The sequence below is a fragment of the Catharus ustulatus genome, chromosome 3, assembly GCF_009819885.2.
Source record: "Catharus ustulatus isolate bCatUst1 chromosome 3, bCatUst1.pri.v2, whole genome shotgun sequence".
NCBI classification, from domain to species: domain Eukaryota; kingdom Metazoa; phylum Chordata; class Aves; order Passeriformes; family Turdidae; genus Catharus; species Catharus ustulatus.
Window position 1 is genome coordinate 54,613,943 of NC_046223.1, and position 26,703 is coordinate 54,640,645.

Below are 26,703 nucleotides of genomic sequence, written 5' to 3' on the forward strand. Positions count from 1 at the left end.
TCCCCGGGGCTCGGGGCTCCTTCTTTCCCCGTTATTAAATAAATAAGTACGAAGGTTTCCCCTTCGTAGCGAAAAGGAAGGGAAGGAGCTCTGGCACCTCGCCCGGGAGCGCGGCTAGTAACCCGCCCAGCTGGCTGCTTTTAGCTCCAGGACATTTTATGTGTGAGTAGGCTGTTGAAAATAAATAAATAACGTGTGAGTGGAACTGTTTCGGGTTCTTGCCCTCCTCCCCTTCCCCCCAGTAATGCAGTCCTGTCTGTTTGCAACTTCTTGAGGGTAGTACGAATTTCTTGGGAATGTTGTTTGGAGGCATGTTAGGGTAACCTGGTGTGTTTTAGTTGCTGGAAAACAGAGTGGGTCTCTTCCCATAATAATAGGATGTAGAATCTAAATTAACTTCAGCGAGGTTTGAAGTTTCCTGCGAAATTCCTGCATGCCTGCTTTTCCTCAATGCCTGTTTCCTTTACATCCACTAAAAACAAACAAAACCTAAACAAACAAACAAAAGCAACAAAAAACAAAACAAAAAACCAAAATCCTGTTGTGGACTTCAATGCTGAAGGCTGAACTTTATCCTTAATTTGCTTATTGCTATTAATGTTGGAATGATTTGTCAAATAGGAGTGCAATGAACTTTCTCTTTCCCCCTTTTATTTTTCCTTCATGGCTGTTTCAGAGTTAGTATTAACTCATTTTAACTGTTAGTGTTAACATATAATTTTCAGACAAACTCTGTTATATTCCTAGTCACGCCATCCCAGGCAAAACCTTGGATGATTTTCTCACTTGTCAAACATTGCATGAAAGAGAAATTGGGCCATTTCCAATAAATGCTACCATCCTGTTGAAGGTTTCACCTGGCAGCCAGTGTGTTAGGATTGTTTCGAGGTAGTCATCGGGAAGCAGATGTAAGGAAACAGATGGACCGGTTAAAAATTTTTGTTAAACTTCCTGTACAAAAAAAATGACCAAACTCTTTAAGTGCAAAAGTCTACTGTGAGTGCATTTTGCCTCAGGAGTGCCTGTATCTTGACTAAGGATAACTGTGATGTCTATGTTTGCTTGGCTGGATGATAATGGACAATAACTGGGCTGAATTTCTAGCTTTACCTCAAAGAAAAAAGTCACTGTTTAATTCTTTTTGACTGAAACCAAAATACTCGATCAGGAGCAATAAGATACAGGTATCTGAAGGTATAAGTTACAGTGTTGCTGCCCCAGTATTGCCAAATAAATTTTACTTATCTTCATTTTTAGAGTGCTGCAGTTTGTGATGAGACGGTGGTGGTTTCTGGGAGGTTTCATGGAGGAGTAATTCCACTGCACTTTCGTCACTGTTGAAATTGTTGGCAGGGTATATCCTCGACAAGAAACCATAGGGGCGAGTGGATTTCTGGGTGGTGTGGATTCTTGGGGGTGCACTCATTTGTTTGCTCTAGTCTGTTTTACTGACATGGTCTGGACGTTTAATCCATTGTGAGGTTTGGGAGGCCCTGTCCATCTGTGATCAGGGCAGGAAAATGACTTCCACTGGTTCCTGTTCCATGGGTTGCCCTTTAGGCAAGCAGGCCTAAAATCTTCGTTGATTTTGGCGTGCCAGGCAGCTCCAAGCCATTTAAGTCTTTGACAGCTGCTAGAGATTAGAGTTGAAGGAGATATCTGTCTTGCACACACAGGGGCTACAAATCTGTTTTAGTGCTATGGAATCAATAGTGCATTCAGATCCCCAGTGAGCCGCACAAAAGCAGCTGTGAGGAGTTGCTTGCCTGTTTGCTCCCTTTTCCCCCAGCCATGCCAGCCTGGAGGGCTCAGACCTTGCCCTACAAGCAAGCCCTGCCATGCCCCTGCAGAGCTCAGAGGGGCTGTTGGCTCTGTGCAGGGGAGGGCACCACTAGTAAATCACTGTAGACTGGTAAAGTGAATGTGGTTTGATATAGCAAACTAAAGTAAAAGATACTTTCCTGAATGTCACAGAATGACTTAGAAGAGATTATGGCATATACATAAGGCAATACTCAGGATGGACCTCAGCCAGTGTCCTGAAGGGTTGGGTTTTTAAGACTTCCTTTAAATTAAAGGTTTTACTCTCAGAAATGTAAATATGTGTTGAAATACTCAAACAGATCAAGGTCCTAGTGTCACTTTTCCCATTGGGTTAAGGGCAGGACTGAGGCCTAATCATAAAATTCAGAAGTCCTCCTCCACTGGGCAGATGTAGATTCATACCAGATGGATTAGCATGCCTATAAAGAGAGAGATAATTTCAGATTTTCATACTCCATTGGAACTTTCTTTACCATTGTGCTAGAGTTTGCCATCAGCTGCATGTGAGTGGGTGTGGAAGTGTTTTGGACAGGAGGATCTGGGCTTTAATCATCTCTCATAACTAATTGTGGTAGATAGGGACCAGAGCAGGTCTTGGATTTCCCAGTTGGTGTCCATAGGCAGCTTTTGCTCCTTCTTCTAGGTTACAGCTGTCTAGTCTTTTAGATAGTTTTTTTTAAAGCTTGTTTGCCATGGTTAGAAAATGTGAACAAACATCAATTGCAACAAGAGTTCGGGAAGACAGTATAGATATGTGGGTAAGGAGAAGCACATATTGTCATTAATTTTCCTTCCTCTTCTCTGATTTTCCCACGCCTGGCAAGACTTGATTAACATGATCTCTCTCCATTTACTGGCTGGAGTTGAGTGCTTTTGGGGGTTATCAACCACTGTGTGCAAAAGCTATCACTTCTGCTTTCTGATCTACAGCTTGTCAAAGGTCAGCAGAGCTGTGCACTTTTTTTCAGTTTGTTTTTTTTCCTTTAGGATCTGGTTTTTGGTAGTTCAATACCAGCCATAGCACAGAGAAACAAACAGTGGAGACATGATCAGCATATCAGGAAGGTAGCATTTCAAAGCAGAACTATTTAGGTGGCAAAAGATTTTTGTTGTTTCATGAGTAGTGATACCTTGTTAAGAACGAAATTTCCAGTGAAAACAGACCTTGTTAGTGTTCCTAGGAATAGGTTGGGCAGCTCAGCACGGAGTGTGGAGCAAAAGTTGAGGGTGTGGGAGGGGTAGGACAAGTTGCAAAGTGAAGGTCCCGGGAAACTCTTGCCACACTGGTCGGGGTGCTCACTTGGGGCAGCTGAAGATCAGGGTCAGAGTCCTGTGCTGACCTGTGCCAAGGATGTGATCTGCATGGCTGTTTACTCTGGGGTGGGGGGAGTTCCTCTCCTCACATACATTTTGCAGAAACAGAGCACAAACTGTCTGGCTTGCGTTTCATCCTTTTGCAGACACACAGTTTTTTTCAAGGGCATGAAAATGTACTTGAACAGCACAGGAAAACCATTTCCCACCCAGCTCCCCCCAGGAGATGAAAGCAGTCACTGGTAGGATCCTGTTGTTTGTTGACCTTGGCACTCGGTGAAATGATTCTCATAGGTCAGAAGTGAACATGTTTCTCAGACTGCTGCTTTTCATCTCTCTTGGCTTTATGGGATTTCCTGTTCATGGACAAGGAAACAGCAGCTTCACCTGTGTCTGTGCAGAGGAATTGTAATTTCGTTAACTGGGCTTGTCATAATCCTGAAATGAAATGGAAAACTAATATTTGCTTCAGCGCTTCTAGGTGTTGGTAAACAGACTAATTGGTTATGCATGGAGAAATTCCAAGACTTGTCTAGTAAAAGAAGTTATTCCAGTAGTGCTCTGCATTAGTAGCTACTTGTGAGCCTTACTGAGGACACTGGTGTGGAGCAAGCCCTCCTGTTCCTGAGGAGTTGGATGTGGAGATGCTCAGCCATAGAACCTAAATTCTGGTCCTGACTCAGTCCACTATAACTCTGAATGTGCAGAAAAGCCCTCAGAGTAATAATTCTTAAAGGGTTTAGAAAGGAAATTGACTTTTTCCCTCTGGCTATTTTTCCTTTCTAAAGTGGAAGGACTTTGAAGCTTACTGCACTTTACAGGAAGACATTTCAAAGCACTTACAGGTGCAGTGAGCTACTCCCAAATGACCTGTCAGCTGGTCATTTCAGGTTTTGCTGCACTTATAAGAATGGAATGCAGAGCTATTGAGATGAAATGGTAAGTTTCATTTGATGTGAAGCCCCAAGTGACTTGTCCACAGCCACAAAGTATATTCTTATCAGAGAGCCTCATCTTCTTTTTTTTTCCCCCGAGATTTAAATTGTTTGGGGCCATGGAGGCTGAACTCTCATAAGACTACATTGAGAATCCTATACATTTTCCCCTTCTTTTTTATACTTTTGTAAGTTATGCAAGAATTTTAAGTACAATGTAAAGATGTACTTTTTTCATTTGCTGCTAAATTTCTATCCAAACCTTTTCAGCTTTTTGCAAAACTCTTTCTGCACCCTACCAGTGTTGTCAGATGGGACTACAGCTGTGACAGCTCCAGAATTTGGATTAATTAAGTACGTAATCTACCTTAGACTTCAGGCTGATTGAGTGGATATTTTTGATGCCTAGTCAGAGGTATTAACAGGCCATGTTTTCAGACAGAATGGGTAGTCATGAAGTTGCCTGCTACCAATGGGAAATGCAAGACCTCTTTTAAAAGTTGGTGCTTATGTTTCTTGAGCTGAAATATGAAAAGCAATGGCAACTGCTGGAAGCGTAGGTCTCATCATGCTTCCATCACCATAATTCTGATTTGTGCTGTGGGTGAGGGTCTGAATGTAAGTGTGTGGAATGAATCACTATATATAGAGAAAAAGCTGTGCACCCTTTTAAGTATAGCATGTTTATGGAATATAAAGTGTACGTGCTGCCACATGCTCTGTGATCCTCCAGAGCAGAGCGGTGCCCCCACGGCCGCTGCTCCTCAGCTGCAGCAATTCCTCACTGCAGAGGAGGCTGCAACCTGAGCCTGCATCCTGGTATGGCTGGGAACACGGGTCTCATAAGGACACCAGCCACACCACGGGGACCACATGTGTGTGAAAACAAAGGTGTAGTGCTCAACCGGTTGGTGTCTCACCTGTTCTCCCTCAGGCTGTTTCACAGATGATGAGAATTTCTCCTGGTTTAGTTGCCAGAGTATGTGACCTTTCATGTCAGGCATGCTGGCTGAGATATCTTCATGTGCTGATGTTTGGTAGCCACTAATCACCTGTTCACAGCGTTAATCATCAGCTTCCTGATCTGCCATGAGGAGCAGGAGAGTTCCAGGGCAGGGGGCAGAGCCTTGCTGGCTGCCTGTGTTTGTGTGGGGGTTGTCTTCTCAGATGGCCACCCAATACTTCCCACAGATGAAAAGCTCCTGGAAGATCTTGTTTCCTGCTGAGCCCCCTGTGCTAAGCCCCACCAACAACTGATCCCACGCTGCTGGATCCCAGCCACCCCTTGGATCAGTTGTCCTTCCTTCCTAGATCCTCTCCCTTGGCTTTCTTACTGCTCCTGAGTAACATGGCCTTGTCCTTGGGTGGTGACTTCTGTTACAGATATCGAAATGCTTTCCAGTCCTTTTTATTTCATTCCTTGGTTTAGATGGGAAAACTTACCGCAAGGAAGCAGGACAGCACCTAAGATAGCCAGGAGGAAACCAAAGAGCTCTCAAATCCTGGTCAGTTTTTGCACCATATCATGGTCCAGCCTATTAATAACAAAAAAGACTTATATATTTCTATCTTTTTTAATATGTTTTTCCTTAAAGTTGTCCTTTATTCATTTTGGACGCAGATTCTTTTTGAGATTTAAAAATTGTAATGTTGCAGAAAAATACTGAATCAATACTAGTATGAATTTGTTTTTCACTGAATTAATTGTTTTAAAACACAACACTGAGTGCTCTCAATGCTTTAGGTCAATCACTGATGGATTTTTAAAAATACTTCAGCAAACAGCCTGCTCCCAGAACATATTTCTACCATTGTATTTAAATTGTAACAGCAACTAGAAAAATATTTCTGATATGCAAAAATATCCCAGCTGGCTGCCAGTATGTCCCATATGTAGAAGTCATTTCTGAACTGTCCATGTGTTGTTTTCTCTAGCTGGCACAAGGTAGATTCCTGATCCTCTTCTTTTTCTGATGTGGAAGGATTGACTTTGGAGTAGGGCCAGTGCTAGGCATAGGAAAAAAGAAAGGAGGTAGTTAGCTGGTGATGATAAAATTACTCTAATAACAGGCAGCAGTAGTTCTGGTCTGTTTTGCCCCCAGAGAGTGAGGCTGGCTGCTGGTGCCCCTTCTGAGCCAGAAGAAACTGACTGCAAACCATGGGCAAGGAAAGTGGGCAGATAATGATGGAGGGGTTTGTTAGTTTTTTCATGACCCAAAGCAAAATCAAAGAGTGACACTGAGTAATTTATATCCCCCCCATACATGAACTCTACAAGCTCTAAACAGTCAAGTGTATTTTGGGCAAATGTAAAATTATGGTTGGGTCTGGAGTGTGCCGTTTCCTGTAGTGTCTTATGAATTGGTTCAGTAGGAACTAGGTAGGAAGATTACCATGGATATTCAGGTGATGCAGGGTAGGAAGATGGCCTTTTTGTCTTCTCACTGTGTTTGACCACAATCACATGGGCTGGGTGTTCTCTCTTCTGGGTTTGGAGGGTTTTTTCTGGGTTTTGATATTATAACATATGAATCACTTTCACCTTGCATTTTTGCAGTCCACATAGTGGTTTGGACTAGCAATCAGCACAATCACCTCTGTTAATCATATGGCAGCTCATTATTAGGAAATTTGATTTAAGACCAGAGTTTCTTGCAAGGCTTGATACAAGGTTGCTACGAAGGAGTATGAATTTCTTCTGTCCCTGACTTGGTTTATGGACACTTGGAATTAAAGTCTGTCCAAAGGGAACGTTTTATTTACCTTTTTGTTTTCTCACTGCTTTATGCAACTGGGATAATCAGTGTAAGTGGGAAAAAGCTAGGGAGAAATGAGCATCTATGGCTGCTCCATCATTGTATGGAAATATAGGGTATGCTCTCAGGTTGCTCTTAAGTATAATGAGAATGGCAGATCATCAGAGGGTTAATACCAAATCTGTTTTATATGAAAAGATAGGGGCTGTTCTGCATTTTTCTTCTCTGATTCCTGCATTGGTTTCATATGAATTGGAATGATGTTTTGCCTAGAAGAGTTAGGCTGTCATACAGCTATCCTAACATGTGAAATCATGTGAGCAAAACCAGTTCTGTTCCCAAAGATCAGCCTGCCTTCCTACCCCTGAGAATGTGCTTTTTAAGTTAGTTTTAAGATGTCTTCACTCTGACCATCTGCCCAAACCGTCAGCAAATCCTCATTAGGTAGATACACAATAGTCATTTGAGTGTTTTTTAATCCTTTTTGTATTTTCTGAATCTGAACGTTTTCATGTGTTGCCCAGTAAAAGCCCAAGAATGGTGCAGAGGTCTTAGGTATTGGTTTGGTTTTAAAGCCTGGGCTATTGATCTATGCAAACATAGATCATGTCGTTTATGAGATAATTCACAAAGAATGCAGACAATCTCTAATATTTATTGATTTAAGCTAACTTAGTGATTTGCACTATTAGAATAACTGTGATATATGCTGAAACTTGATGTTTTCACTGCTATCATAATTTACACTTTCAGCTTAAAACATTGCTGACGAGACTTAGAGACACATGGGGACTGTTTTTTAAGCTTAAGAGCTTTTCTTTATTGCTGGAAGCTTCAGCTCCGGAAGTGAAATCTTGACTGGGGATTTGTCACCCTGGTTTTATTTCTGGGGTTTGCTACGTTGTTGATGCACACTTAAATGATTGGTGTTTAACTTGACCCTTTCTGCTGAGGAGGAAGACTGGCTGGCTCTTCGTGACTTCTGCCTACATGGCTACAGAGCAAGTGCAGGTGACAGAAGGAAAGTGATTTGGATCTCAACTTCTGTTTGGTAGTCAGATCAACTAAATAAAATAGCATTTGTCAGGAGTGAAATCTGGTGTGAATACCCAGGAAAGCTCAAGGAGGGGCAGCCTGTCAGGGTAGAGTATGGTGTGTTGAAGAAACAAACTACCACAATGGGAACCTGGAAGCCAGAATGTGGAAGGCTCCCTGTGCATGACAGAGGGGTTTGAACTAAGTGATCTCTAAGGTCCCTTCCAACCCCAAATATTCTGTGATTCCTAGAGCCAGGTTTTGCATTCAGCTCAGCCTGCTGCAGTTGGGTGCACCAGTGATCTCCCCTCTCAAACCAGGAGCTGGGCAGTGTCAGTGTCCATGTCTGCAGCCTTGCTGGCATATCCCAGTGTTAGTATTGTTGGGTGGATGTCTGGAGCAATAGGAGTCCATGGAAGAGCCCCAGCTGCCGTTCCTGTAGGGAGTGAGATGCCCAGGATACATGTTCCTAGCCAGTGTTTGCCCTTGAGGCCATGGAAAGCCTCAGTGTGACTTGTACATCTCTCACCCCTGCTGTTGAAGGGATTTTAGTGCTTGGGCACCAAACAAGTGAATTTCACTCAGCAGCAACTTCTGAGTTAAAAACGTGGTGTGATGTGAGTAGTAAGAGAAGGTTCAGTTTTGTGACTTCTCCCAATTGCTCTCCTTGCTTATAAACCCCCAGAGATCAATTTACCTGAAGTATTTATGTCATAACAAGCAATATAAAGTCATCCAGGCTGAAAGCTAATCTCTGTGGGCTTCTTTTCCCTCCCTTTCCCCCCATCCCCAAGATCCTGGATGAATCAACAAAGAAATGACACTTTCATTGCATGCTTATGAAAGAGATTTAGTGGGATACAATCGAGTAACTTGAGTCACGTTACAACTTGAAGTCCCTCTAAGCTGGTGGGAAATGATTCTTAGATACCGGCTGTCTTTATGAGGAGAAAAAAACCCAAAAAACCCCAGACAGTTCATTGCCAAGAAATTAGATGTGTTTAAATCATGCATTTATAATGTGTTATAATTTATTTCATTGCTAATAATTCAGAACTGGCTGTGCATTTCCTTCCCTGTAAATTCATTCAATGTGTCTGAAGATTATTGGTTTGTTTCTTGGAGTTTTATAGATTTATTGCATTTCTGAGGGGAGGAAAGTGTTGGTTTTGGCACAGATGCTAAGAATATTCTTGTTCTGAAAATGTGAAGCACTATTCTAGTGCACTGCAAATCTGGCCTCCTTTATATTGATACGGAGAAGGGTGTAGTGGTTTTCCTGCCTTACATATTTTACCACCATGCATAATTCTCCTACTCTCATGAATTGTACAAGTGATTGATAAGAAAAGGAGACTATTGATATTTATAATTAGTGCTAAAAATCCGTATGAGGTTTTAAACAATTGCAGTAATTGCAGGGTAATTCCTGTGCTTAAATTCTTGAATGAAAGTTTTGGAAAGCTGGTCTGACTCTTGTGAGAGGACACTAGATTTGGTGTCTTGGAAAAACCATGCTGTTGTTTATTCTCGCTTGAATATTGCTGCTTTTGACACATAGAAATAGGGTATGGAAGAAATAAATGAGACATAATAGAGACTCTGTGCAAGGGAATGAGCAGTAGACAACCAAGACTCTGAATAAAGCCAGTTTCTTGAGACAAAGACCAAGCAGAAATAGTGTATACTTTAGTTGGAGGAGAAAGTAATAAGAGAGTAGCAAAACATGAGCCAGCAAGAAAGAGGTATTAACTACAAAGCATTGCAGAAATTACCTGTCACTGTGCTTTGAAAGCTTTTTGTTGGGCGGTACTGTCATGTAACTGTGTCATGTTACAGAGAGAACATGATTCTGAAAAGAGGAAGAAAGTTTGTATTGGCAAAGCCTGGGGGTATTCTCAGAAACCTGAAACTGAAAAAAGAAGTACCTTGAACACTTAGGGCAACACCTCTCTCTTAACTCTCCCTGCACTTCTCTGCTTGCTGATTTAATTTTCCAGTTGCTACTAGAGGCAAGAGGGGGAGAAGAGGAGGAGAGCATATTTTAGCCAGATCCAGCAAGATGAACAGTGTATTTCTGAAAGTTTAATGCACCTGGAAACTCTGTAGCTTAGTTTGAAGTGCTTAGTAAAAAATGTGTTGAAGGAAAAAAAGTATTTAACATCACTATTGGATCTCTAGGATTATTTATTTTTGAAGGAGAAAAAGAGGAAAAAAGAATGTACCTTTCCAGCTGATATCCATGAATGATGAAAAAAACCTTGAGAATACAGGTTTAGGTCACTAGAAATTATACAAAAGCTAAACATTATTTTCAGTACATTTTAAACTATTAACAAAATCTTGGGACTTCTCAGGTTTCTCTAGTTAGTAGGAGAAGCTGGACACAGAATTTTATGTCTTCATTGCACACTGTATCTATTCTATAGACCAAGTTTTAGTTTGGCAATGGCTGCAGTGTGGCTGCAGCTCAGCCCTGTTAAGGTACAAGCCTTTCCCAGCTGCTTTAGTGCAAAATGAGCAAGATCTGATAGTGTGTAAGAATAAAGGCCACAGATAATCACCCTGACATAATCTGGAAGGGTTCATGTCACCCAGCTCTGAAGTCTTCCATGAGTATTAATCCATCCTGAAGATGGGTCTTGTGTGATGATTAAATACTGTTTTCCCCCACTTGCTACAGATGGAGCATGTCAGACCTGAAAGTGATAGACCATGGACGTAAGGGAGCACAAATGGCTGAAGTTGTGCCACGGATCTCTGTGTTTTACCTTTCCACCAGCTGTCCTTAGGGTTCTGTTTGTAGAGAAAACATCTCTCTCTCTTTCTGTAGCTTATCCTACATTGCATTTGGGGTTTCCTCAACCACAGAAGAGAACGCTGCAGGAAACATTGCAGGAATTCTCACTAGAAGGTGAGATGAACCAAAAAAACAAAATAGCATTGCTATGTAAGATCCTTTATTAGGTGAGTTCACCATGATGAAGGAATCAGCTGAAGACAGCTGGTGAATGATCTTACTGCTGTAGTTAATTCTTTCTTTAGCTTTTGCAGGGGAGCAGGCTCCTCAGCCCCTGGCTGCCTGTGCTTTAGCAGATAACATCATTACACCCTGACAGTGTTGGATGGGAATGCTACTGGTTAGCATATTTGGCAACCTGTTTTCTCCCCTGAGGACCTGTATATAGCAGCAGGGCAGAACTGAGACCAGTGTCCTTATGTCAGAAGGGAGGTGTCTGGTGGCACTGATGACTTTTTCTTAAGCCCCTAAGAACATCCTGATACATCCTCTGTATTTATAGGCCCAGAGGTTTCTTTCTTTCAGTTTAGTTTTTCTTGTTTGTACAGTATATTCCACGTAAGACTGAGTGGAGAGAAAAGGAAGAACAGATGCAGAACTGCTAATTAAAAACACCATTTCCTAAAAGCAGATAGCAGGCACTTCAATCTCATAAAAAATACCAGCATGGACCCCATTCTTTCTGGTTTAAGTGATTACTTACATGTCCAGATGTCAATGCAGAGAAAACTTGCAAATGTAGAGAGGTTTATTTTGTCTTACTGTGTATATTTCCTTATAATTCAGTCTTGGCACATACCATTTTTGGTGCCCTTTTTTATTTTTAGTTTATTTTTTAATGTATGGAGTGGTTGCAAAAGTTTTGTGACAAAAAATGTCCTTCTTGTGGGATGAGAAAAAAAGCTGTGTTTGAGGTGAGAGAGAAGGGAGGGAAACTGGGATGATGCTGAGGTGGTGCAAGAGATGATGCTTCAAGGAGATGGGTAGTAAAGGAGGGAGTCCTTTGTGAGGACTTCCAGTAGCCCTCTTTAGTCTGGCAGCTTACTGCAAAGTTAGGTGGGAAAGGCAACCATTCGTTTATCTTGATGCATTATTGTTGGTATCATATTGAGGGCTCTTTTTCTGACACATTGGCAGGAACATTTTTCTTCTAACCTAGGAATTGAGTGAAGTCCCACTGAGTGATGCACATATGTGCCGAGTCACATATACTCACTAAAGTTTTGAACGTTAGACTAATGTTTTGTTAGTTATAATGTTATGTTTTTCTGTAAGTGTCCGTAGCATAATTTTCAAGATAACTGACAATTTTTCAAAATATTTGTTGTGTACATTTAAATAGAGAAGCCAGAGGTCTGGTAGTAGCAATTGTTTGAGGTTGTAGGAAGGGTGCATGAAAGAAGGTGAGAGATAAAGTAATGCTCCCTGGAGCTCCGCAGTAGTAGAATAAGGCAGGTTTAGGATGTGTGGTAGGTTAAGAGTCCCTTCAATAGCAGGGATTTGCTCTGGGCCTCCCCAGTTCTGAGTAGGTGCAATAAGAAGTAAAAAACAACATCATATACACCCCAGACAAGAACTATGACTTCATATAAGATTGAGATTACATTCTTTTCAACACCTTGACCAAAGCACACCAAGGGCAGTATTCTAACACTGTACATTTAGCCCTGGCTTTACTCTCTGGCTTGCTTTAGTTGTGAAAGTGGTGGGTTTATTAAAATATTATATGGAATCAAAGGTCCTTTCTAAAACTCAGCATGCAGGGCCATGGATCCCAGAGCATTTAGTAATGAAGCACTTCCCTCTGCGTGAATAACAAGAGCCGCTTCATACTTTGTGTTTGTGTTTTTCCATGCTCAGTTGCCTCCCTGGGGAGCAGGTGCTGAGCCCAGTGTGCTGCCACTGCTGGGGAAGGGAACTGTGCATCCCTGTAAGCTGCACACTCCAGCCAGGGTGCATTCCCAGCCTGTATGCTGGCTCTTTTACTGGGTGAAAAGCGTGCAGTATTAGTGAAAAACCATGGTATTCCTAGAACATGAGCAAATTGGGCAAATACAGTCTTTTGTCTTGCTCTGAGTGTGAAGAAAATGTGTGTGCCGTAGTAATCCTTCCTCTTTTTATTTTGTATTCATTACTTTTTTCTCCATAACTTTTCTCAAAGCTAAACTTCCCACAGAATTCAATTATAGTCTAAAAGTCTATGTTGTCATGAAAGATAATTAAAAGTCCACTCAAACCTTTGGTTCCCACGTGGTTTAAGACAGAAGATTAAAGTTAGCAGAGAGGCTGACTGAAGTGGGAAGGAGGTGTAGGTGATAGAACTGTTTGGATTGAAAGCTTTGAGGACACATCTGAAGGTTTTTCACCTTCCTCAGAGCAGGTGTTACCTGAAATAGGATCCTGTCTTCCCTGGTACCTTGACACAATCCATGGACCCTTTCCTTTAGTTGGCTGCTCTGGCATTGCTGATTTGGCAAGGGCTGATTTACAGTGGGTTACTGGCTGGATGCTTGGCCAGGCTGCTCCTCCTCATGCTGACATCTGTCCAAAAACTAAAGGCAGTGTTTCAAATGCAAGGCTGAGTACAGCCCTGTTGTATGGGCCATGTACATGTTCACAGACATGAAACTGAAGTGTTCTGGTTTAAGTGACAATACTTATGGAACTGGTTCATAGCAACTACTGCTCATAAATGCATGAAATGTCATGATGTTTGTCAAAAAACTCCTGAGTGGGATACATCTTGCTTTTCTGTACTCTTCAGTTTAGTATGTTATTCATGATCCTATACAGGAATTAAAAATAATTTTTTAAAAAAGAGACAGTTAACACTTGATTTAGTTTAATTCCTTCTAGAACAAGAAAATATTCAGTGAAGGTTAGTGGTGCTTTTCTAGCACTTTTTTTAAACCTGAGTTAGACTGTGCTGCTGTGCTTACCTATATTCCTTGTATTCTTCATTTGTATTGATGTACAGAACATTTCCTACTAGATACAGAAATCTTCTGTTTTGCTTATCATGGTTATAAATGTTTCATCACAATTCTAGGTTTTTTCCTGATCTACCATAGGTCTTGTGAGCACAGAATGTGAAAGACAGTGCTTGCCCATGGCAAGGAGTTGCATGGTGTCATGCACCCGTCCCTTTTTGGGTCTCTCCTGGCGTTAAAATTACCACTCTCTCCCAAAGTTCAGCATCCAGCTAGGGTGAAAAGTGAGTAAAGGGTCTAAAAATGTTCAATATGTGTGCCAAGTAGTTGAATGTTAGCAAGAGTGGGAGGGAGGTTTAAGGGAAATTGTAAACCTTTTTCAAGGCAAGCAAAATGACTGAACTCTATCACTTCTTTTCATTTCCAAAATGTCACAGCTTCTTGCTAAGCTCGACAAAGTTGCCATCATTTATTTGTAAGCTGCTTGAAGGTGCTCTTTTAAAGAATAATTATGAACCTTTCTATTTCAAAACCTGTTCTTATACAAAGCATTTTTCGCTGGAGGTGGAGTTACAACACAGTTTTTTTCAGTATGGCATAGAATTTTTCAGGAGGTATTTTCTGAGGGAGGTAAATTGCCAGGGATCTGCTCCTTCTGTTGAAATTGGAACTCAACGGGTTTCAAACACCACAAAGTAACACGGGGAAGTGGCTGTGAAGACCTTGTGCCTTGTGCCTTGCAGAGGCAAGGGGCTGGGTTTGACTCCTGCTTGTCATTCCAGGGCTCCAGTGTTCCCTCTGTGCCCACTGGGCATGGGGAGATCATGAATCACCTGTGGGATCTCTGCTTTCCTTTCCCTCCTTGGATCCTCGCACTAATGTTATTTTGGGAGCGGCTGGGTTGGAAGAGCAGAGACCCAAGCAAGCTCTGCCTGCCAGGATGGACTCACCTCTGCGAAACCCTTGGAGAGAGACTCTGTGGAAGTATCACCAGTGGAAAGTAATTGCTCGTTCCTTTGTGGGACACTTTGTCCATGTGTTGATTCATTGTAGACTAAGGTGGTAAACTCCCTTGTTGGGTGCATCAGCTGCTGGGTGAGTTGCAGAAAGCCCAGGATGAGAAACAGTTGGGTCAGGCAGAAATTGCAAGCAGGAATTTCTGAAGTATTCCTGTGGGCTTTCCTAAGAAATAGCTTGCTTTCCCAGGGACCAAGGGAAACAGGCGAGCACTCTGTCACATAATGTTCCCTCTCTAGGAAAACATTTGGTAGTAGTTTAAAAAAGAAAGCTTTATAGATCTTAAATAATGCCAAAGATTAATTTGGTGAAGACTGATACTGTCCATACTTTATTTGCAGGGAATTGGAATTTCCAGTGCTGCTTGAAGTTGCTAGCAATAGGTCCAGTGCTTGCTGCCAGTCATATTCGGGTTTTTTTGCACCACCTCTTTTATTTTAATCAAGTTCTTATTATTCCACTCTTAAGCACATGGCTAGATAGTAAAGCTTTTGTGCTCAATTCATCTGTATCAACAAGGTCATGGCACTTGTAATCATAAAACTAAAGAAACTTGATAATTGCAAGAACACCTTCTGTTTCATTTGTTTTTGTAAGTAATTCATGTCAGTGTTTTGTATTCTGGCTTGTAATTACTCAAGGGTCATGTAGCCTGGTTTACCTCTAAATAAATAAGGAATAATAAAAATATATTTTTTAATGAAAGCTACATTTTTAAGAAGTTTAAAGACAGTCTAAAAGAAAATACAAAATACAGTGAAGCGTGGCATTCCATACAGTTGGAGTGACCTCTGTCCACATTAATCTGGCTAAAACAGGCTAAATTATTCTTACTGTCTGTATTGGGTTTTGAACAAAGTACATAAATCAGTCAGTATATTATCCGATTCACAATCAGCCTGAATGCATCTTCATAGTAATTGGAAGGCTTAAAATGTTTTATTGGGCTATGATGACTGCTAACTCCTAATTCCACTTAGGAATGGTTTTCCTGCGCAGCAATGTACTGACGCATGCTGGAGTAACTGGGTGGGCTCAGGTGCCCCTGGCAGGCAAACAGGCATTTCCTCTGGTGCCCTTTGAAACTCTGTGTTCTGAAGCTAAGTACTGAATGAATATTGTTAGGCCATGTGGTAATACAGTGCTGGAATGCACTGGTGGGGAGGAAATGGGGGTCTGGTACTTTTTCTGTTGGTCCTTGCTTTCCACCTGAAGGGATGCTCATCCAACTCCATCTAAAGCAGTTCAGTTTAAACTGGCACGTAAAAGTTGAAGTTGACATTTTGTTTTAGCCTACAGACAGCAAAGACATATTTTATGATGAAAATTCCCATGTCTGAATGAGAAAGTTAGAAAGGGACATCTGCAAACATACTCATAGGGACTTGTGGCTAGCTAATTTTTTTTAAAAATGCAACAGCTGAGCAGGTGTCAATGAAAATCTGAAATCTGTTGTTCAAGCTATTGCCTTTCATTTTATAGTTGGAGCTGAAACAAGAATGATCTTTCTGGTGCTTGTCCGTGCCGCTCTTTAAACTAAGAGGTTTGATCTATGGCCAGCCCTCTTTAAGCACCACAATAATGCAGTCATTCATTATTAACAGAGAGCAGAGGAGAAGTGCAGGTCTCAAATACATTGGGAACAAGCAAATGGGGAAATGAAGGTATCAATTATGTATCTCCATGTTGATGATGCTCTTACACAGCTGTTGTTTTCCCTAAGGCTAGAATCCACTGGGAAAGTAAGACGGCATCTCCCCATGTGAAGCTTCAACAAGCCCCTTTCTTTAGCCCTTTTCCTTCCCAGGAGTGCTTGATGCTCTTATTAGTGCTGGGCTGGTGGCTGGATCTAAAAGGAGAGTGCTGCTGGCTCTCCCACAGGGAAGTGGGATCCTGGTTTCCAGCCTGCCTTCACAAGTGACAAGCACCTGCACCCCCGGGTGTGCAGTGAACAGGGCAAGTTCCAGCCCAGTATCCCAGTGCAATGAGCTGAAGGCAGTAGTTTTCTCACTTGTAATTTATTCCAACTAAAGTTTTGGGTTTTTTTATTACCAGCGCCTCACTTCCATAAACACTGATTTCATGGAAAGACTGAAGTGAAAAAAATATGTATGAGTACAGCCTCAAACTTTCATGGAGATGGTACTACAATTCCACTGGATTTTACTATATTGATTATTATTATAGTGATTTACAGTGCCATCACCTTGCTTGATGGCATTACTGTTTCTTGATTGTGTAGGAAAGGGACCATACTGAATCCCATCACAATTGCACAGACTTGTCCTTTGACATTAATATGTCCCTGGGTGTCTGAGTTTAAGCTGGCAGAAGGGCAACTGGGCTGACAAATATGTCAGCTTGTGCCTGATTTTCCCCACCTTGGCCCTAGTAAAGAATAAGTTACAGGGAATAAAACAGCTGTTTGCTGTGTGGCTGGGGATGAAGAGGGTAATGAAACATGATGCAGAATAAAAGTCAGCTGCAACTTGGCAACTCCCTTTCCCTCATAGCAAAGAAGATGACTTAGACTGTATTAAGAATTATGATATTATACATACAGAATGTTATGAATGATTCTTAAAGGCTGTGGTTTTAGTGTTGGCAAGTTAGTATTTTGACTAAGAAGACTGTGTTTAATCATTAATAGGTTGTTCTGAGTATTTTGGAGTTTCACTATTATTGTTTATTCAAGCTTGTATCTAGCAACAAAGACGAGCATTTAAAGGCAGCTAAAAACTGAACTCAAAAATAAACACAGTTCTCTCTACAAAGACGGCAGGGCTAAAAGCCTGTACAAATATTTGCAACGACAGCAACAATCAGAAGTTTGCTGGTTGGGTTTAAAAGTGTTCTTGACCTCCCTGGCAGGGTTCTGAGGCCTGCAAGGTCACAGAAAGAGACTGTTTGGTTTGAGGCTGACTTGCATGCATTTGGACAAGTGCAATATGCTGTTTCCTGTACTAGAAAAAAAGGTGTTGAAGTGGTGCCAGTATAGAAGAAAATGTTTCTCTTGAAAAGCAGCACAATGAGCTCTGGACTGTCCTGTCCCAGGCATTTAATTACATGACTGATCAAATTGCTGCTAAAGTTTTGGGTATGTAAATGTTCTGTTATTCAAATATCAGGAACTCCTTGTCATAGTACTTAGGCGTGGGGAACCATTGGGATGGGAGCCCACAAAAACAATTCTGCTTTCAGATATATAAACATGTTAATTGTAAAAGATTTGTATAAAGATAGTTATAATAATGGGAAAAACACATGTAATATTCATACAGAATTGTGTCTGGCAAGAGCACTGGATGGTCTGGAATGAGTTGGAGTGGGCTCCCCACCTTTTTCATGCTGAAGAGGAAAACAGCTGAGGATGTTAGCACTTCAGGTGGTCATTGCTTCAGCACTGGATGTGTTGAAAGCATCAGAGCATCTCTCACCTGTTGGCAGTGAGCTCAGGTGATCACTTCCTGGCAGAAGTCTTCCCTCTCTTCACGGACTTCTCTCCCCTTCACTCCTGTTCTGTTCCTGCCCCAGCTCAGTGGTACACTCTGCATATTTCCAGCTCAGAAGTTGGAGGTGGCTCAGTTTTAGAAGCCCAGACAAAAGGCTATTTTTCTTTTATTTCAGTGCAGTCATAATGTGCCTTACAAGTGGTAATCAGCATGGCTGCTGGTTCACCTAAGGTTTCTGTTGTGGTGGTGCAAAACCACAGTCTGAGATGACTGGAAGCCCACTTGTGTGGGCAGCATCTCTGTAAAGCTGTACCTGTGTGCTGCCTCTGCGTGCACTGGGGACACAGCCAGGGATCTGCGGGGAAGTGCCTCTATCTCTCCAAGGGTATCAGAGGCATGGCTGAAAGGCATCAGAGAGGGATCGGCAACTGAGTCCTTTAGCCAGTGATGCAGAGTAGGTGAGTTAGCAGAATAATCTCCTAACATCCTACAGCATCCCCTTTGGAACGATGTACACCTCCAGAGGAGCTGGCCAGCTGAGACCCGTGACAGCCTCAAGCTTGCTTAGGGATGGAGAGGAATGGAGCTATAGACAGCCCAGAGTAACTCTGGCCATGCATTTGCTGTTTTGCTAGGTTTTTGGCTCAGAGTGGACAGTGGCTAGAGCCACCTGAGGGTGTGGCATACCTACAGCCCCATCTTTCCTGTCAGTCAGCTGGCACGGGGCATCCTCCCCTGCCTTCCCTTGCCTCAGCAGGTGCTGCTGCTGCCAAAGCCAGCCATGCAGGGGCTCCTGGCATGTTTGGGGCAGATGGAGGGTGAATTGCTGCTAGCTGGGGATGGAGAAACAAGGGCCAAAGGCTTCCCTGTGACTCTTCTCACCCAGTTTTATTTCAGCATCAGTATAACACAGCTATTAACTACTGCAAAGGTAGTTTTTTTTCATCCCTCTTTATCACCACAGGAGAGGGGGCACAGATGCTTCAGTTTATTTTCACACTTCTAGCCAATATCTGCTGGGGAGATTTACCACTTTCCTGCAGATAAAAAGGCTCATTGTAAATTTATTACTGTTATTTTTCTCCCTCATATTAAGGCTATGCCAAGAAAAGTCAGTAAAGAAGTATTTCCAATTTTGCGGTTCTGGTTTTCTGATGTGATGTTTTAAAATATCGATACAGAATTTAATAAGATAAGTACATGCAGCTTGCTTTTAGGTGAAATTACAAAATCATCCCCAAAATATTTAAACTATAAATAGAAATATATACTATTGTACTCCAAGGAGATTTATGCCTTAATATTCAGACACAAGAAGCATTAATTTTCAGTTAGCAACTCAGTTGCTCTAAGTAGTTTGGTTGCTCTTGTATGTACAGTAATTTCACGAATACAAGCCGCACCAATTTGACTAAGATTTTGCTCCTAAACCGGAAATGCGGCTAATAATCAGGAGCGGCTAATACAACCTCAGAAGTGCCTGCCAGAGTGCTGAGCCGAGCAACTGCAAAGTCGGCATTTTGCGATTGTTACAAATCGCTACTTTGTTGCACCACGGGTGGAGCCTGGCTCCCTGTAGGCAGCACGGGGGGCGGGGAGAGAGGCGGGAGAGCTCCCTTTCCTCCTCTGCCACAGCCCAGGGGAGAGACGGGGGGGGGCCCGGCGCCGCCATTGCCGCAGCCCGGGGAGGAGAGGGGGGACCCGGGCCGCCCCTACCGCGGCCCAGGGAGGGGGGGGGGGAAGCCCGCGCTGCCATTGCTGCGGCCCGGGGAGGGGGGGGGAAGCGCGCGCCGCCATTGCTGTGGCCCGGGGAGCCGACGGGAGCCCCGCGCAGCCATTGCCGCGGCTCGGGGAGCCGACGGGGTGCTTTGTCCCTGCCCGCCGCCGCCGCGGCAGGAGCGGGGAAACTCCGTCCCTGCCCGCCGCCGGCGCCACGGGCGCGGGAAAGCTCCGTCCCCGCCCGCCGCCACTGCCGTAGGAGCAGGGGAAGCTCCGTCCCTGCCTGCCACCGCGGGGCAGCGCCGACCCGGGGTGACCGAGCCCGGTGGCAGCGGCGGCCGGCCCCGAGCTGCAGCACCGGGCTGGAGCACCTGGCCCCGTCAGCGGCCCCTAGCGGGCCGAGCCTGCACAGCCTTAGCTCAGCCAGTAAACCCCGCCCTCCCGCGGTTCTGTTACTAATTGCACGCGGGTCCTCGCTGCGAACGACAGAGCGGCTTATATTCGTGTGCAGCTTATCTATGGACAAAAACCGAAATATTTGCCAACACCCAGAGATGCGGCTTATAGTCAGTGCGGCTTGTATTCGTGAATTTACTGTACACTGCTTTTTGTTGGTTTTTTTTGTCCTCCCACATCTCTGTTATTGTGCCTGGATTTTTTTTTCCTCTTGTTTTTCTGGAGGAGTTGCTTTGACCTTTGATATGATGTTTCATATATCTGGAAAATGTAACTATCTGGAAACTTTACATTTGCTGATTTTTTTTCTCAAGATTATGGTTGAGGAAAAGAAGAATAAGCAGCCTGCATTGAACCTATGATCCCTTTTCTTCTGGTTAAAGCCAGCCAGGGAGAGAGAGGAGATTGCAAGAAGATTTTCAGCCGGATTTCTTTCAAACCTGTATGACAGAATGGCTGAGCATTTGCTTGTTCCTTCTTCAGGAAGCTGGAAGAGTGGAAGTTAAAAATTTTATTGAAGAAGAGGAAGAAGTAGTGTAGCTGTTCCAATAAGGTCTGCATATTGCCAAAATGTAAATACAGTAATTTCACGGTTATAAGCCACACCATTTTGATTAAAATTTTGGTCCAAACCCGGAAGTGCGGCTTGTAATCAGGTGCGGCTTATATACAGACAAAGAACAAAAAGTTGATGTTTTAGTTTGGAGGACAGGTGTCTGCTGAGAAATGCAGGAACTTATCTTTAAAATGAAGAATGTAAAACCCCTCTCTCCAAATTATTATAATTTTGAAATCAAGGGGCTTTCAGGCAAAGATATGGGAATTAGGAATAACAGTTCTTTTCTAGGGAAATTAAAATAGAAATACAGTACTACAAAGAAACAAACTCCAAACCCTGACAAAGTCAGAGTACAACCTGACACCCCGTCAGGCAGGATGTTGGTAGCAGTCCCATTAAATGGTGGCTGCATCCTCCTGCAGTGACAGATGTGGTTCAGTTGGAGCAGTGCTCCTGCAGAAGGTGCAGTTTCCCTCCGGAGGTCCAGTGGTGATGTGCAGAAATCCGGTTTTCCTTTGGAGTCCGGTGGAGAAAGGGGCTCCCTTAGTGTCCCAAAACCTCTGTTTTTATCTTGGTAAGAAATGTTGGGCTCTTCCCCCTGGCTGGAGCCACTTCCAATGGGATGCAGTAATTTTATCAGTCACACAGTGGGACTCAATGGGCCATTAGCAGAAAATGACTCGCTGGAGGAAGGATGGGTTGTGAAAAGATAAAGAACAATGCCCAGCCTGGTTTCAATGGATGGCCCATTAGCAGATTATCTGCCGTTGAGATAAGGATCACTGCCCCCACCCTCAACAGATGGTGATAGAATGGATTACCTTTTATCACACTCTGTATTGTAACCCAAGACAGTTGGCGACACCCAGACGTGCGGCTTATAATCATGAAATTACTGTAATTAATTTACAAACATGTGTTTGTGGGCATATTGCAAGCATAGGTCAGATCTTTATTTTTTTTCAGACCTTAAGAGAATCCCTGATGTGTTTTGACGTAAGAACCAGTTGAGAAGAGAAATGGTGTGATTGCAGAGGTCTGACTGCAGTGCTCAATGTGCACCCAGCTCAGCTCAGATGCCACTGTAGGTAGAGCAGATGAACTCTGAACCATGAGGTTCCTGCATGGGAAATATAATTTAGTGAGGCTGGGTAGCCCAGACTGGTTGTGTTCTCTTTGGTATTTGTGTCTCTGCAGAGTGTCCTCCAATCATAACTTTGCCTTTTTTTTTTTTTCTGTAGAATTAACCCCATGAGAGTGAAAACTATATTGTGAAGTAACACTGAAGGTGGATGTTACAAGTATGTTATTTGCATTTGGGATGCACTAGCAAGAGACAATTTGTGGTAATGATAGCCTGTAACCTGACAAATCAATGAACAGCACTTGAGGTGGTTATTGTGACAAGGAAAAAAAAAAACAACAACATTTTTTGCACTTTATCCCAGTGGTGCAGCAAGCACATGTCAAGCCCTAAAGTTAAGCCTGTTTTATGTCCTATTTTTTGTGTAATTAGTTGGAAGCCCAGGTCAGGTCCCTTGCTTGCTTGCTGGGGACCAGTGTCTTGTAGGACTAGGGTGTTCTACCTTAGAGACAGATAGCTAAATAAGCTTTTCCAGGCCTTCAGCCAGTTAGTCTCAGATGTACAGCTAAGAAAGTGAGAACTAGAATAAATACATCATTGTTTGGAACACTGGTCCTACTCCTTCTCTGCACGCTGCAGAAGAGAGCAGTGTGCCTGAGCATCCCTCTGAGCCACACGGCTCTTTGAATCGTGGAGTCCTGAGCATCCATGCTATGACTTTCAGGGAAGCACAGGCTTCCCTCTTTTCCTTTGAAGTACTTGGGCAGCAATACCTGTGCTTTTTGCAGAGCGTAGGTAGGGGCTCATTACAGGCAGAACAGAATGTGGTCTTTTGAGCTGAATTTTCCATTCCTGCTGTGTTTGACTTTCTGCAGCAACTTAACATTTTGTTTGTGGAAGCAGTGGGAGTTGCAGTGTTGGGACTTGAAGCCCTTTCTGGACTTTGGCTGACAACTCCAAAGGCATTTGTGTGTGTAGCCTTGTAGAAACCTGAGGGTATTCAGGCCATCATCTCCATCCTTGCTGTGGTTATCCTAGGAGAATTCCCTCTGGCTCTTCCAGGGCAGCAGCTAGCATCTCTATGGAGTAGCCACTACCCAACCTGTTTAGCTCATTGCTAGCAGGAGGTCCAATTAACATTTGGCAATATTGGCAGTTCCATATGGAAACTACCACTCTGCCGCCCACATTTGAACTTCAGCTTTTTCCTTCCATTTAATTGAAACACAATCAAGTCAATTAGCTCATGACAGACTTTCTCTAAAGTTAAACTCCAGATGTATGGCAAGGCAAAGGCATGCAGATGCCAATTCATTGTACTGCCTGGAGGTAGATTATATCTCTCTCATTTACCAGTTTATCCACCTTGGATTAGTTATATTTTTTTTTCTTCCAAGCAGATTAAAAAAACTAAACAACAACAAAAAACAAAACAAAAACGGCCACAAAACAAAAAATGTGAGAAAGAAAAAAAAAAAAAATTTCCATCTGGTGTGGGTCAGGAAAAATAATTTGAGATACTTACTGAAAATGACATTTATAGTGCCAGAATGACTTCTGATTTTTAATGACTATGTCAAACCTTTTGTCATGCAGTGTCTTGAAGTTTGCCAGTAAGCTCATGGAATAGGCAGCTTATACTCTGTAGCAAGTTGATGACTTATTGCTAATTAGGGATAATAGGCATCTGCAAAAAAATGTTCATTTTACTAGCATAAAAACTGTGATTTCCAACTCTGTGCCCTCTGGCAAGGCAGTACAGAAAATCATATTGTTGTCAGAAGAGGTTTTGAGCTCTCAATAAACCAAGATGACTTTTGCAGCACATTCCTGCCAGACAGGAGGAAGTAGTGAGAGGAAGAGAAAAAAACAGCTGTACTAGCTAACTGGTAGTTAATAAGCACAGAAATTGTATCCAATTCCACTTGTAAGATAACTGAATCTGGGCCAAGGCATCTTCTGCTGCATTTCTCAATTCATTCCTGGTTAGATGTGGCAATACCCTGAGTCACCTGTATTCTAACAGGATGAATAGGTTTTCCTCACGTACTTTAAGGTGATGTGATACCATGGCAATACTGCAAGAGAACTATTGCTAGTGAAAGTATTAGGCACCAGTGCTACCTTAGTGCCTTAATATCAGTGGGGCACTTGATTCTGTGCCTTTTTCCCTCTTGGTTATGTTGTCCAGCAATAGCAGGAGGAGTTTTCTTTTGTCTTGCCATTCTTAACCTTGCTCTATGACAAAAATCCAAAGCAGAGTTGCTGTGCAGGTGGGTGAGCCTTGGTTGATGTGGGTGAGAGAAGGGGTTGCAGCATGAAAGGTGCAGCACCGTGGGGGAAGAAGAGAACTTGACATTCTGCTGGTACCAGCTTAACAGCCCTGATGTGACAAAGAATCCCTTAAATATATACCAGTACTCCAGCAGGATTGGATTAGCTTGCTTGTGTAGAAAGGTGCTGGTGAGGGGAGTGCAGGTTAGATTCTTCTGCTGGCTTTTCATTTTCAGTGCCAAGAGAAAAAATATACAGAAGTAAAAAATACAGAATGTCTTTTTGAAGATGGTGGGAAGAATGCGTCATTTCAAGACATTATATACAAACAAAAGAGTCAGCAAGCTCCTCTAAACCTTGGAAAGCTAAAATGTTTCTTTTCCCCTCAGTGAATATATATAATGTTTATAATGAATAATAGAAGGTAGATAAGTTCTCTGAGGTGAAAAATGCACTGCTTTATTCTTCTGTAGTACATGAGCTGTAAAGCAAATAGTGTGCATCTGAAGCATCAATTGATAATGCTAACTGATAACATCCTGTGGATGTTTCAAACAAGAGGAGTAATAACTTTGGTAAAAATATTTCCATAAATGCTCTATAATGTCATTGCTGAAATTGTGGGGTTTTTTTCAAAATGTACTAGCATGTGAATATATATGTATACACATAATATATGTGTTTTTGAATATAAATAAGTTTTTTTTTCTAGACATATTACCTTAGCTTAGATTATTTCTGAAGTTAGTCTGTAATAGCTGGCTATGGTTATTCCTTATTTTCAAATACAGTAATTTCATGTCCATAAGGTGCACCGGACTATAAGGCACGCCCCTGGGGAGTCGGCAAAATTCGCAACTTTGTAGATCAGATAAGGCGCACCGGACTATAAGGCGCACTTTTTTTTTGCAGCGAGGCTCCGCCCCCAGCCCCCCCCACGCAGTTTCTGGCCGAGGCCCCGCCTCAACCCGGCAGCCATTGGCCCCCGGGCCTGCCTGTACTGGGCCTGCTCTGTGCCGTCTCTCCGGGCCCGGGCTGTGGCCGCCGCCCCTCTGTGCCCCTTCCATGGGGCCGGGGCGTGCCCGCCACCACTCCACCCCGCCTCCACCTGGCAGCCATGGCCCTGCCAGCTTCCCCCACAGCTCACAGCTCTCACTTCTGGGCAGGCAAATTTCTGAACTTTGTCAATCAGATAAGGCGCACCGGACTATAAGGTGCACTTCTGGATTTGGGGGAAAATTTTAGTCAAAAAGGTGCGCCTTATAGTCATGAAATTACTGTACATATTTCAAATGAGGGAATTGGTACAAGGTCCATAGATTAATAAATTCCCAATTTTGACCACTCGTTGAACTCACTAGATAAATCAACTCCTTGCCTTTTATTGTCAGAAGGAATTAATGTTGGCATCTGTTTTCAAAAGTTTCCATCTTCCTGAACAGAATTATTGTCCATGAATTTCATATATTTACTGTTTGAAGCAGACAGATTTCTGTAGCTAGGCTGAATATCATTGTTTTGGAGTTATCAATTTTCAGCGGAGGACAGAACAGAGACCTATGCAGATCTGTATTTCTCTGTGGGGAGCTATTGGAGTCCTAATCCTCCTCCATTTCTGCTGGTAGGCACAGGGAGAAAAAAATCTAGATGAGGTTTTTGTGACAGTGGTCTCCTGCAATAGGCTGTACTCCATGATTCAGGAGGATTTGAAAAGATCAGTGTTCTAGTAAGACTCTCCTGCCTTTCACCAGGCTCTTCACCCTAGTAGCCCATCCTTTCTGAGCCACTGGAGAGAAGAGCGCAGGTTTTGTCCTGGTGCCTCAAGGGTGGGTAGCCTCTCACTCCACTGAGCTGATAATCTCAGTGCTTCTGCCAGTGAGATAGTGCCTGGCTCCTGTCCAGGGACAGAACCCTACAGCCTATAGGTTATGGTCTCTTTTTTTCACAACTTCACTTCTGAGTATTTGGATTTACTCGTGTTGATTTCGCAGAAAAACCGCGTTTTTCTGCATCCCTTGGCACCACAGGAATCTTGACTGGGAGGGACTCGGGGGTTACTTGGAGCAGGACTGTCCTGACAGTAGGTGAGGTCAGCCCCAGAAGGAGCTTTGGAGGTTTGCTTGGCTGAGCCTTCAGATCCTCCCAGGGCCTGTTCCAGTGCTGCACTGCCCAATTCCTGGTGGTGTTTTCCTTACCTCTTACCTGGCTTTTCCTGGCTGCAAACTGTGGCCCTCATCCCTTCTTACGTCAACTGGAATTGCAAAGATAAATTTTGCTCTCTTGTCTTTGTACATGCCCTTCAAATAACTGTAATTCTCCCTTAGATCTACAGTTTCCAGCTGAGGCTTCTATATTCCATAGGGGACTGCACTCCACAGGCAATGCCTGTAAGCCCAGATAAAAGTGCAATCCCTAATTTGAGGCAAGGCACCCCTGCAGGGCTCCTTGTGCTGCCCTCTGCCTTTCTGCAGAACTGCTCACTGCCTTTGGTGATCTTTGGTGATCTCACCCTGCCACCTGGCTTCTCAGGGTGTGTTGAGGGGTAGCT

The 26,703-nt window shown here is 43.1% G+C and overlaps 1 protein-coding gene across 5 annotated transcripts in view; it reads left to right on the forward strand.

Moving 5' to 3' along the window:
• Nucleotides 1–26,703, forward strand: part of PHACTR2 (phosphatase and actin regulator 2) — a 131,568-nt gene that overhangs the window by 57,477 nt on the left and 47,388 nt on the right. The gene's annotated exons all lie outside the window — the stretch shown is intronic.